Genomic DNA, 13,883 nt, shown 5'->3' on the forward strand with positions numbered 1-13,883 from the left:
ATTGCAGAGGATGCATATTGTGTGTAGATTTGAAAGAAATCTCGTTCTCATCCAGCAAGGACACTACATAATCGCCATCATATGTTTCTTAGGTAGATTAGGCCCTATTGGCGCTAATAATTATGAATCAAATAGACAGGTCGAGGCCCTGAGGGGCCAAGTGGTTTAAAGCACTTACCGTTATGGATCACTACCATCTCACCTCAGTCAGCGTGGGTTCGAGTCTCAGATTCAGCCAATTTGAGTATGTGAGAATGCTAGGTTGATACCTTACGGTACTATAGTGGATCACATCCTATGACCTATGATAGGTTGTGTGATGTGGAAAATTAAATTTTAACAATATATTTTCATTCATGAACTGAATATCTCTTTATTCATTTGATGATTGTGTATCAACTCAGAATTTATTTCAGTGTACATTTATTTCAGTGTACAATATTAAAGTGAGGAACCAGTGCAATGTTAACAGGGAGACGTATTGAAGACTTTAAAATACCCCACTGTTAATTTTTTTAAATTAAATTCACAAATGTTACTGATGAGTTAAAAATGCAATTATCCAAAGGAAATAATAAAAATAAGAAGCCAGAACAGCAGATTCAATTTTTTTGTATGAGATATGAGACAACTTTTGTTATCAACAAAAAATGAGCATCTTAAACAAGGTCGTAAAGGCAAACCTTGAAAACAGACATTCAAATTTTGTCCAAAATGAATCAGCACAAAACGTTACTAACTGCTACTATAAATACAAAGTGAGTATAACATACTTCTAACTGTCTGTGATTCTTGATCCGCTTTGGGAGTCTTTCCTGTTGGCATTGACTTTTGCCTTTTACAATGGGCGTGGAAACTAGGATGACACTCCATTCTATAAAATCTATATTAAATCTGTTAACGAAAAGAAATCTTTGTAATTATCACTATGTACCAGAGTTCAATCCACTGTTATTAGCAAAAGCATCTTTTGATTAAAAATGTTTCACACATGCTATGTTGCTGACACTAATTAAACAAACAATAGTAATAAATATGAGTTCTCCAGACAAAATTATATTTTATTTAACTTAATAGCATGAAGATTTGATAATAAACTTGGGCATGTACGTGTATGTTTGTTTAATGTTTGAAACAAGACCGTTTTTCTTATTATACGTCCACGTTAGTTAGCGCAAAATATCAGAGTAAATAAAGATGTTACTAGTTGTACATTTTGGATGATATAGTCAGAATCGGAGCTTTCACCCCATTACACCCTTTAGATCAAAGTCTCCAGCAGCCCACGTAATTGAGGGATGCTCTCCCCTTCACTCTCAGCACCCTTCCAATTCCTTCCCTCTCCAAATTTCTCAAACACTTTCCTTAAATAGATTCATCTTACCTTTAAGGCCTATCTAATTCACGATAAAGACATGATGGTTTAAGAGTTGCCCCATATAATGCTGTTTTTATCTATTTCTATTTCTAAAAAGGTGAAATTCAAAACTGAATCAGCTGCAGCAAGTCGTTTTATAGCAAAACATGAACCTATTTTTTTCTACAAAAAGTGCCCTTACTTCAATAAAAGTATTCCTTTCTGTGAGGAATACATACCTGAAACATGATTAATCTCTGGCAAAATCTTGGATGTCATGTAGAACGATATATTAAAAGGTATCATGGAATGAATTTACTTACATGATGCTATCGGGTGTACGATATTTGACAAAATATCATCACATTTATCCTTTCGTGGAAGAGGGTTGGTATTTAGATCCTAATATTTAGCAAGATCTGTAACGTTGTGTAGAATGATATGTCAATATCGATGTAAAATTTATTAAGGAATCGTTTGCAACCTGAATATTTAGACGACTCAGTGTGAAATGTGTAATTTTTGCAAAACAACTGTTACACTCACCTCCTAGTATAATAAGGGGTGATATTTTCGTTTTGATCTTTGGCAAAATTAAGTTTGTCGTACATAACCGTATATCAATGTCGAAGTAAAAATTTTCAGATATCGAATAGAGCATAACATTTTTGAGCCTATGCAATGGGAAATGTGTTGGGAGTTGGATTTTTAACGTAGTTTTAAAAATGTTTAGTCATATCGCTATCATGTCTGCAGTGTGACAGTTTATAGTGATGTCTAGCACTGAGGCATCATGCTGCAGACATGTATCATCATGTTCCACCCAGTCACATTATCCTGACACTAGGCCTACCACTAACCTTTTAATGCTGAGCGCCAAGCGAGGCAGTTACTAGTATCATCTTTGTAAGTCTCAAGTTTGACTCAGTCGGGGTTCTAACACGTGACCTCCCACATCTGAGGTGGATGCTCTAACCACTAGGCCACCATAGAGGTCCAATAGGAAATGTGCAATATTACAAAACATACAAGTTTTGTTCCCCTTTCCTACATCTTTGCCTATGAGTAAATTTTTTTAAACATTTAATATACACTCGTTTTTTCATCTTCGCCTATGAGTAAAAATTATTTAAGCTTAATATATACTCCTTTTTTCCTGAATGAACTTCACATTGTTACCATCATGCATTATTTGTCCATCCTGCACCACTTTCATGGTGAACGCATGTCTAAAAATAGTATGGTGTGTTGAGATCCAAGTTTTATTGTAAACAAAAAAATGTAAGCTTATGTAGCAGACGCACGAGCGTCTGATTTATTAGTTTTGTTTGTGAATGAACAAAACAATCTATTTGATCTATTTTAAAGTAGAGACGATACAGTTAACCATGTTGGTGAGTTACAAACAAATTTCAACCAAGCAAACAACTGTGATCCGCAATGTCCTGCGATACCTTTATGACAATAAATGTGAGGCACGCAGTATTGACAATGCCATTCTGATCGTTAGGAAAATGTTCTTAACGATTCTAATGGTTTACACTATGAATTGTGCTCTCTAGGGTCCATAAACATGACACAGATTGGCATATTAAGGCCAAAGGCTTGCCCGTCTCCCTAGGAGGCATCCCATTTTACAAGTCAGTCCAACTACTAAATTTGAAGGGCAAAAAAATGCAAATGAAGGAAGTGGTTTTGGTCGAAAAGCAAAAGCCTCAAACCCAATAAAAATTTAGACGACGAAGAAGCCATATCTTCCAGGGCATACAAATATGTCGTCTATAGGTGGTAATAAAAATGGCGATACATATAATTACCTTTTTCCATCTTGAATTTATTCAGAATGAACTTTCTGTTATTTCTGTTAACCAAAGTTCCAAAAATTGATCACACAACGAAATTGTACTGCAGTTTAGACTGCATTTATGTCATAAATCATATTCTAAAAAAGAATCTGCTGCACTCCAAGAGAGAACGAATTTGATTTTCCACAAGAAACAATGTTTAGTCCTGTGTCACCTCGAGAGATTCAGTTAAAATGATTTCATATTTTTCCACCTTATGATTTCAAAATATCAACGACGAACAGAAACACGTCACTGCATCCAATTCAGTCCCTCCAACAACACGTACATATTAACAGAATTGACCCAGCTAATAACTCCAGGACATTGAAACTAGCAGAGCAGAATTTAGTTGGATCGACTGAAAAATAAAATCCATCCGTTCCAGACCAACTCGAAAAGTGGTTACAAGGTGCATTCATTCACAATATGACTCTAAATTTCGATTTTAAGTAGTCCAAAATGAGATTTCGTTTTGAAACAAATGACAGCGATACGATACCAAAGTTCGCTGGGCGTTACTATGTGCGCATGAATACTGTTACTGTGTGTTTGCTTAACTAAGCTCGGTGCATAGAAACGCCGGAACGCAGTAGAGTAGAAACACCGAAACGCAATCTCGTATATACCATAGCTGAAAATTGTGAAATTTTGAACATTTACTATTAATAGTGTCTAATACAATTGTTACATAATTATAATGCTTAATCTCTTACTAATAAGTACATAGTATGATTCATTATTAATGCCGGGATGAATGAACTTCGTGAAAATCAGCAATTTAAATGGCCGTACAGTGGAAGTGTATCAAGATTTATGCGCGGACAATTATTTTAATGATTTAAATATAAAGACAGATGCAAAAATGGCATGTCAGATTTTTTCTGTATTTATTTTGTAATTTACATCACAACAAAATTATTTAGCAAGAAATTCATTGTAGTTACATTTTCCATATCGATTGTTCAACGATAATAATATTCAGAAGAAAAAAGTAAGAGGGTTTAATAATTTTATTTTTCTTCCTTTTATTAAATGTTTTCAATGAAAGTAAGTTTCAAACTTTTTTAAATGTAATTTTCATTAAAAAATATTGCCTTCATGTATACAAGATAATAAATAAATATTTTCCTCAACTAAGTCATTAACAACAGCTTTATTATTTCAAGTTATAAACGTAATTGAACTATGTACTTAGTTTCTGACAAAATATCTATCAACATAAATAATAGCACTATTTTCATTGCGTTTTAACTATTTTTATTATAATGTATATGAGGCCGTGTGTGTCGTTTTATTTTATTCAAATGCACTCAGATATATTGAAATACACTACAATATACTCAAAAACACTCAAATACTTCATTTTTAATATTAAACGTCTCAGGATTTTACTGAAAGCCATTGAAAAAAATAAACATTATATCAACCTTACTATCATACAAATCGTGGACCGAAAGAAAAAACCGAACATAGTACGTATTGTAGCATACTGTCCAGTAGACTCAACAAGGGCAACATCCCCGCTTTTTATTAGATAGTTGACGTTTTAATGCTGTGTAGTTCCCGTTAATTTTTTAACAGTTTATTTTAAACAAAGTTGTAAAAAAAATATGTATAATTGTACACGTATATGTGAGCGATAAAGATCTAGAAAGAAATGAAGCTAGCAAGGAGGAAGAACGACAGACAGAAGTAACGCAGCCAAGAGGCAGAGAGAGAGAGAGAGAGAGAGAGAGAGAGAGAGAGAGAGAGACTAAATATGAGTATGAAAACGTGTTTTCAGCGAAGTGACTTGTGCCATGTACAAGTACTTACAAAAGTTATTTGTATTTCATATTGGCTGAATCTTAACTTGTCGAATTTACCTCTAATGCGGTTAACTGGAGGAAAGAAATGGTATTATATTTTGGTTACCAGGTAGACTGTTCGTTATTATGCTTCTAACCACATTTAAATGAACTAAAATCTATGTCAGTAATTCGGAAGCAAAGTACGCAAGCCGACCGCAGTGTGAATTTTCCCCGCGTAAACGGGGACGCAATTTTCCGACTGACACACCCGAGTTTTTGAGTCGAGTGGGATGTGTGTATTTTTGTGTATAGCATGATTTGAAAAAATACCATCAAAATGGGGATATGCTCAGATATGCTTATTTTAAGGTTTGTATCATTTAATACGGCCTCGGTATTCCATTTAAGCCGACATTACAAAACGGGCTCGTCCCCGTTTCGAGGTGTGACCCGATCTATTGGTGTGTATTCACAGTGATGTCCCCGTCTCGCGGGTTTTACAAACGCACACACGTGGCGTTGTGCAGATGCATATATTATTTTAGGATAAAAATAAATGCGCAAGATATGGTAGTTTGTGTTTTCTCATATATATATATATATATATATATATATATATATATATATATATATATATATATATATATATATATATATACAACTTAAATGTATTTAATGTAATTTAAGTATTTTAATTAGAATGCGCAGTATATGTTAGTTTGTGTTTTCTCAGATATAAGTATGACCACTTACATTTCATACCCCATAATCCTCCCCCCTTTTGAGTAATTCCATATAGTACATATACAAACAAAACAAAAACACAGGGTAGTAATCGTTATAGTTATTATATATACCTTTCCTCTAATTATACAGCTCCCGCACTATATAGTTATTTGATTCTTTGGCATTATTCTAAATAATTAAAGAGACGGCCTGCTCGAGTCGGGACAAGTACAAATAAATAAATAAAGTGTGGACCCTCACTCAAGTACAGACTGTCTCAGGATAATGTTAATGCGAGAAACGACACGCATCAGCAAGCATACAAAACAATAGGGTTTATTTTTCCTTTAAATATAGTACACCGTTTACTCGCCCAAATTCCAAATTAAATTTAAAATAAGCAAACAATGACAAATTATCATTGGATGGATTGTATCCAATAAGAAAATATAATATTAAAACAGGGATGATTTGATTAAGTGGCTGTTCCTACACGGAAACAATATAGCATACACACAATATAGCATAAATACAATTAAAAAATATAATAAAAGATCAATTAGAGAAAAAATACGTATAATAATGTATTGAAGTCCAATGATAACCAAAGGCTGCTGATAAAATAATATCTATTCGTTAAATTAGCATTGTCATTTTCATAATTAAATACGCACACAAGAAAATTGTAAGGATAAGGAGGAGGATATCTTGTTCAGGTTTTAAATAAAGCATAACGTTTACAATACTGAATATTCATATTGAGTTGAAATGATATTTTTTAGTATTAAATTTGACAATGACAATCTTAAACGTTGTTTTACAGAATTCGGTCAGCTTTGAATGATGGGAAGCCAGCAATCCTTATTAATGCAGCAAGATCGGAGGAGATGCTCCTACACACTCACAAAATCAGGCCTATCGCACAGAGCGGCAACAGCAGCAACCGTGATCCAGTAGCAACGGAACTGCTTAGAATGTTCCATCCGGCGTTTGAAACACGAAACATACCACTGTCTGGAGTTGGAGACGGCAACTGTTTGTACAGAGCAGTATCCCTAGCTATTTCTGGCTCTGAACATTTTCACCAACTGCTAAGGTTGAAGACGGCTATTGAAATTATTTTGAACAAAAAACCTTACAGTGAAAACAGTGATTATAATTTACATGACTTGTTTTCAGGTAATAGAATTGTAACAAGCAGTTATTCACAACTTGTCCATAATGCCGTTGTCATCAATTCGTATTATGAAATGGCACATATATATGCCCTGAGTGCAGCAATAAACATGCCAATTCGGTCATATTATCCACCCCAAACTGCATCCAGAGATGTCGTCGGAGCCGTACACTAGAATCGTACAGGGTAGAGGTGTAAAAATTTCTGATGCTGAAATTTGTATCATGTGGAGTCAGATCTTGCTTCCTGACAATCTTATGTCTTTTAAGCTAAACCATTTTGTTAGAATTCTTAAATTGTAATCTGAAATAGAAGTGGTAGATTTAAATAAGTCTAATTCTTCACACAGGAATGGAGAAATTGAGATATCAATCTCATCTGCAGATCTCAAAAAATCAATTAGTACTCATTTGAACAGCAGTGCCGACGATGACATGACTGAAAAAACCAAATATGCTCACAACGATAACGTAAATCTTACGGACGAGGACGGGAATGAGGACAATCCTGCAAAATGGAGGACTGGAATAGGAATTAACGAATATGTACTGCACTGGACAGACTGTTTTAGGAGTGGATAAAATGTTTAACCTCTGTGACATGCATGTAACTGTGGCTTCTTATAAACAACTTTCTGTAATTACACAGCGTACAGGACAGCCACCAATTTTTATAGGACCGGTCCTCGTGCACGACAACAGCGACTTTGAGAGTTACTGCCACTTTTTCCACCATTTGAAGATGAAATTATTAGACATAGATTTGACTAAACTTGTGACTGGAACCGACGACGAAACGGCAAAGGTCAAAGCCTTAATGACCGCATTTCCAGATTCTACTCATGTCTTATGTACCAGACACCTTCGCGAAAGCACTACGCGCAAACTTAAAAACGACGCTGTTGACAAAAAAGACCGCAAACTTATTTTGGACAAAATATATGGATTTGGAGGAATTATGGACGCTGATGACACAATTTGTTTTGAAGAGAAATGTGAAAACTTGAAGTCTTTCTGTCGGGAAATTTCCTCAAAATTTATTGACTATTTTCAGTCAAGACCGAAAAATCAGTTGATGACGAAGGTAAACGTACCTACACGACTTGATCTGATCGACGACGAATGGACTAACAACAACTGCGAGTCCGTTAACCACGTGTTAAAGCAGATTGTAGATTGGAAATCGAAGCCACTGACAGAATTTGTATCTCATTTCAATGACTTGGTGGATGGACTGTTCAAAGACTTGAGAAGTGCATTAATAGCAGCAGGGAGGGCGGACAGACTGTAATCGGTTCACCTGTATTTTCGCAAATTAAGACCTCCTGGGGGTATCGCAAAAAATCGTTAAAAAAAATGCGCGATCGTCGGTGACGCGTTGAGAGCGTCGCCCTCCCTGCTGCTATGAATTAAAAATTCTATACCAAATAATGGTACACTCGGAATCTTACACAGCTAGACTAGCTAGAGAGCGAGAAAAAGTACTTAAAAAATATATCCCTGTAAAAGAGGATTTAAAAAAAAATGTGCAATCGCGGCAGGAAGCACAAGTTGAGTACGCAGCGCAAACGGAACAGTTGTTTAAACCTATAACCGCGGTTACTGGAGATGTTTTAACTGCTATCAGGGGACCTAAAAAGGAACCAGGTGAGAAACAAGAAAGTCTTATTCAAGTATTAAAAGAAACTGTTGAAAAAATGGCTGCTGTCCAGCCTCAACTTGAAGGTGTTGTTGAAAAACCAAAAAAGGTAAAAAAAGGAGTTGATTTTAGGGATAAATTTACTGTATCGGGTATAGCAGCAATAGAAAAACAAGCAGCTAAAAGTCGTGATGAACTAATCGAGTTTGGTGCGTTTGTTGCTGCTAGTTATAATTCAAGAAAAGATTTTTTAAAACCCGAACATGCTAAAAATATAAGTCGTAATAAGTGGAATGATTGGGTGTTGAAGGTAAACAATGGTGATGATCGATTAGACACAAAAAATTTGTCTTCTCAGATATATTTATCAGGAGTGGATGGATATAATGAAATGATGTAGGAACAAAAAAAAAACGACAAGAGGGAGAGAAAAGACTAGAACAACAGAGAAAAAACAAGAAGCACAAGAACAAAGGAGAAAAGAAAGGAAGGGAAAAAAAGACAGTTTCGTGCTGATGTTCTGGAAAGTGAAGCTTTCCCACCTGAAGAAGAAGAATAAGACCAAGATGATCCTTTATATCTCTCTTCTTCGTCTCCGCAGCAAACAGAACAACAATGATTCTGGCCCGAATTACCAGAGAATCTCACAGAGATGTTTGAAGAACGTTCTATAAGAAAAATTCGAAAACATTCAGACCCTACTTTAGTCTGGTTTACTGCGAGATATGATGATCGTAATTCTCATTTAAAACCCGGATATTCTGAAAGAGTGACGCCTGAGCAGAGGCCTGCTGTATTATATTTTACCGCTAAAAACTTACCTGTTGACCCAAATGATCCCAATTACTTGGAATTTATGGAAAAGGTCAGAACATTACACGATCTCCAAGACCACCCACTATTGGCAGTGGTTTGGGAAGTATTCCCTGTCCTGATAGTATTTTCAATGATGTTTCGCGGTTAGAAGTTCTCATAGGAGGAAAACGAGCCGGAAACAACTCACCAGAAATAATTAATGGAACAGCTGATATCTGTTGGCGATTGTTTCAAGGTGGTGTCATGGATGCTGGTATTTATCGAGAACTCGTTGACGAACTCGTTGATGATTACAGCGATTAAACACTAGTAAATAGCATAACATGGTCATATATAACAGACATATACATGTGCAGATCAGAGCAGTAAACTCAAGATTACAGCTTACGGAGACGGACTTGGTGATGTGACTCAAAAATTATTTGCAGGGTTAGCACCAAAATTGGGTCCTCTTACAAAACAATTATCGATGAAAGCCATTAATGTTGTCAGTGAAAAAGTTCGTGGTGCAATTGTTAGTGCTGCTGGTAAGGCGCTCTCGGCGATCAAAGAAAGACTAGCACGGTTAATAAGACGGAAATAAGATCCGGTGAAATTACCGAGTACCGAAATTATGCCCGCGGAGGTCAGTAAGGTGATAAATGAAGCTGCAAATCAGAGACTAGCAGCGTTAGAATCTGACGCACAAAAAAATATAACAGCAAATCTGATAGCAGGAAGTGGACTTCGTGTTCGACGAAGATAATCACCATTTGAAATTACACGGAATAATATAAAATGTTCAAACACATATCCGACACAGTAGTTAACATAGATGAGCCAGTCCCTAAAGATAAATCAGTGCTGATTATCAATTTTATTCCTATGATGCAAAAACTCCAGATCAACGAGGGCGTCTCGAACTTCAAGTTCATGATACAAGTAGATATTTTCTACCTCATGAAGCTTTTACTGAAGTAGAAGGTAAACTTGTAATTATAATTAATTACCAGCACCTAGCGTTAATTTACCTTTCATCGCGGATTTTATTAACCAACTAGCTAATTTTTCCTTGAGAAATTTATCAGTGATGGAATTTAACGCGTGAATTAATTTCACATCTGCTAGATGCCTATCTTGTAGATTTTTACTTGGTGCAGCGGTGATAAGGATATAAATAAATTAAAAAATTTCTTTAGTCGTGCTAAAATAACCCCGCACGGATTTGTAACAATAAACCTACATGGTCCTCGAACAGGGTATCGAGTTGGTCTTGATAAAATTTTTTAATTGAGCAGCAGGGAGGGCGACGCTCTCAACGCGTCACCGACTATCGCGCATTTTTTTTTAACGATTTTTTGCGGTTCTCCCAGGAGGTCTTAATTTGCGAAAATACAGGTGAACCAAATATAGTCTGTTCGCCCTCCCTGCTGCTTTAATTGGTACTGGTGAATACCGACTCTCTGACAGTTACAGGAAGTTTCACATTTCGAAGACGGACTGGGTGACACAAACTACCCAAAAAAAAAGAGATAAACTCTACACAAAATTCAGACGATTCATTGTTACAGACAGTAAATACATGACATCATCTGACGGACATTCAGAAATGGTGGCTCCGAGGACACGTGGAAAGAAACCTGGACAAAGAAAACGAAAAATAAAGGAACGAACAGTGACGAAACAAAAGACTAAGAGGATTAAATAACATGTATACTCCTGTTGTTGCTACATTTAATATTTTTTTTATTTCTGAGTGGGCAAGCCTTATTTGTATATTAATTTTGAAACATTTGTGTGTTATATGAAACAACAATCTAATGTTTGATTGCTGTGAAACTGGTATCTTTGCATGCCCGCTTTTCTTGTTCATATTTGTAGAAGTTTTAAAGTTAATATTAATTGGAATTATATCATAAATTGATGGTAGGTTATGTGATGCTTTGTATATTAACAGGTATAAACTAGTAAATTGTCCTTTGGAATATATAGCATGGCAACGTGCTAATTACTTTGTATGTTATATATATATATATATATATATATATATATATATATATATATATATATATATATATATATATATGCCACCATGTTGGCTAATGTTGCTCGTCGGGTAAAAATGCACAACGATTCATACATTTTTTGGCAATGAGGCTGTATGTTGAGGCCAAAGTCTTATCAATTTAATTGATACAACTTGGTATGTGTTTATTCATGTTGTTTCTATATTTAATATTATTTTATTTCTGAGTGGGCAAGCCTTATTTGTATATTAATTTTGAAACTTTGTGTATTATATGTAACAAATACATTTTGAAATATGATCCAAATCTTGTCTTTGTGTATTAAACCCATTTCTACCACTATCCCATACTCTTCTTCAAATAGCAGAAGATTTTTAAAAAAGGTCAACGAATGACGGAAATGAATTGACACGCCAATCTCGCATGTTTCATTGCATTTAGACCATTTGCACGCATAATTCATGATAGTTACACTCAAACTATACAGCTGTTTCGCATGTTGGGTTGTACAATTCTCACACATCTCGGAACTTAAGATAACAAGAAAAATTAATAAGTAATAACCACGACATAATAATCAATTTAAGAAATTAATATTAAATCAATATTAATATGTTTTTATTATTAAGAGCTGAAGCATTAAACTCGTTTATAAATTCATTACACGCTGTTAATATTAAATTTTGTTACTATAAGAACTGTCGCTAAAATGCGCAGTTTCCAGCTTCTTTTTAGTTTAATGTTGCATCACTTGCAGAAAGGAAATTACATATTAATTTATTATATAACTACTGTTAAATGTCACAAGTATAAATTATACATACACCACCAATATACGATATGGTATATACGATATAACTGATGTGCGTTCTGGTGTTTCTACTCTACTTCGTTCCGGCGTTTCGGTGCGTTCCGGCGTTTTGGTGCGTTCCGGTGTTTCTATGCACCCAACTACGCTTGTGTATTTACTTAGGAATGTAGCAGAAATTAATTTACTTTGTTACATGTAATTTTTTTTACATTGGTAAACCTCCGATAGAAAAGCAAAATGAGTATAAAAAAGAGTACTGCATTTGTATAGAAATATACAAACTTTCTTTTTCTGGGATATTGTCCACGCCAAATGTTATGCAGTATAGTTCAGAAAAACTCGTCATATTTCCCCTACAAATGCAGTAACCTATAATTACTGAACAGTAATGTTTTGGTACGCGATTTCCGAATGTGATTTTGTTTCAGACAATCCTTGTAGACACATTTTCTACTTAAAAGTGTATAACTGTTTCTTATTGTTGTATCGACAGAAATATGAGTAGAACCTTTCAGATATTTTATATATCACAAGTTTTCTTTATTCACTACTGTAACGTCGCTGTGAGAGTTTTGTTTAACGCTAGTGTTGTCATTTCATCGTGAGGGGCGCTGCTGTTGTAAACAAGAAACCTCGAGGATAAAGTAATCCCATGCTTGACTGAGAGTATGGTAATACCGAATCAGAAAATTATGGTATCACTTTTTTGCCTGTAGGAATGATGGTAAAATGTTGGCTCAGATGTCATTGATAGATAGATTGTAGTGAAAATGGTTGCAAAGTATTAGCATTTTCCAGGTTTACTGTGGCAGGGATGATTCTAACTTTAAAATTCCCAGACCCCTACCAAAGAATTGGGAAATTTTCGTCACGAAATGAATACTTTTGAGAATTTTGAATACATCAACTTGTGGTTTCTAACCTCCTAACACCCACCCCACCCCCACCCCCCGCAGTGGGCTTATTTCGCTGCATGGACTATATTTGTGACATTCTTCTTAGAAGCTTCATAGATTTGCTTATGAATAGTGAGTCTGTTGGAAAACCAAAGCCTTTCAGCTTTACGGCGGTCTCTTTTAACAATGCGAAGCTGGTCCTTAACACTGCTATACCATGGAGAACACTTTTGAATTGATACTCTGCACTTGGTAGCTGGGACACGTTTGTTGAGCAATGAACACAGGCAGTTATCAAGTTGTTCTGCTGTAGGAGGTAAGCACGTTGTTAGGTATTCTTGGATGTCATGCATTAGTTTGGTTCTATTTATCATACAGAGGTTTCTGTTAGTAGCAGATAAAGGTGGAGGGTTAGGGACTTATACGTCAAGATGGCATATAATGCAGAGGTGATCTGATGCAAGTTTATGGGATACCAGGGGGGACCGTAGAATGTTATCATCAGGTCTATGAAGAATCAAGTCTAAAATGTGACCATGTTTATGGGTGTATTAGGACAGAATTTTTTAGTACAAGTAACAAGATTGAAAATTCCTCTAAATTGTATTAAGAGTAAGTTTTGATTAAATTGTATTAGAAGTAAATTGATAAATCATATTGGAAGTAAGCTTCTACTAAAATATATTGAGATTTAATCCATTTATTCGTGTTACAATTATATACTACTATTCAACAATGATTACGCTATTATGATCAAGTACGAACCGTCTTATACAAAACATTGCTTGTATCTCAGACTCAGCAGAAAAAGAGTACATT

General features: G+C 35.2%; 1 protein-coding gene across 1 annotated transcript in view; it reads right to left on the minus strand.

Annotated features, from left to right (window-relative positions):
* Positions 1-885, minus strand: part of LOC149800207 (uncharacterized) — a 133,011-nt gene extending 132,126 nt beyond the window's left edge. Inside the window, exon 1 of the mRNA XM_089959777.1 lies at positions 774-885. The gene's annotated coding sequence lies outside the window, so the exon portion shown is untranslated. The remainder of the gene's footprint in view (positions 1-773) is intronic.
* Between the last annotated feature and the right edge of the window lie 12,998 nt (positions 886-13,883).

This window comes from Sinohyriopsis cumingii, chromosome 5 (assembly GCF_028554795.1).
Source record: "Sinohyriopsis cumingii isolate HCF-2022 chromosome 5, ASM2855479v2, whole genome shotgun sequence".
In the NCBI taxonomy this organism is placed as follows: Eukaryota; Metazoa; Mollusca; class Bivalvia; order Unionida; family Unionidae; genus Sinohyriopsis; species Sinohyriopsis cumingii.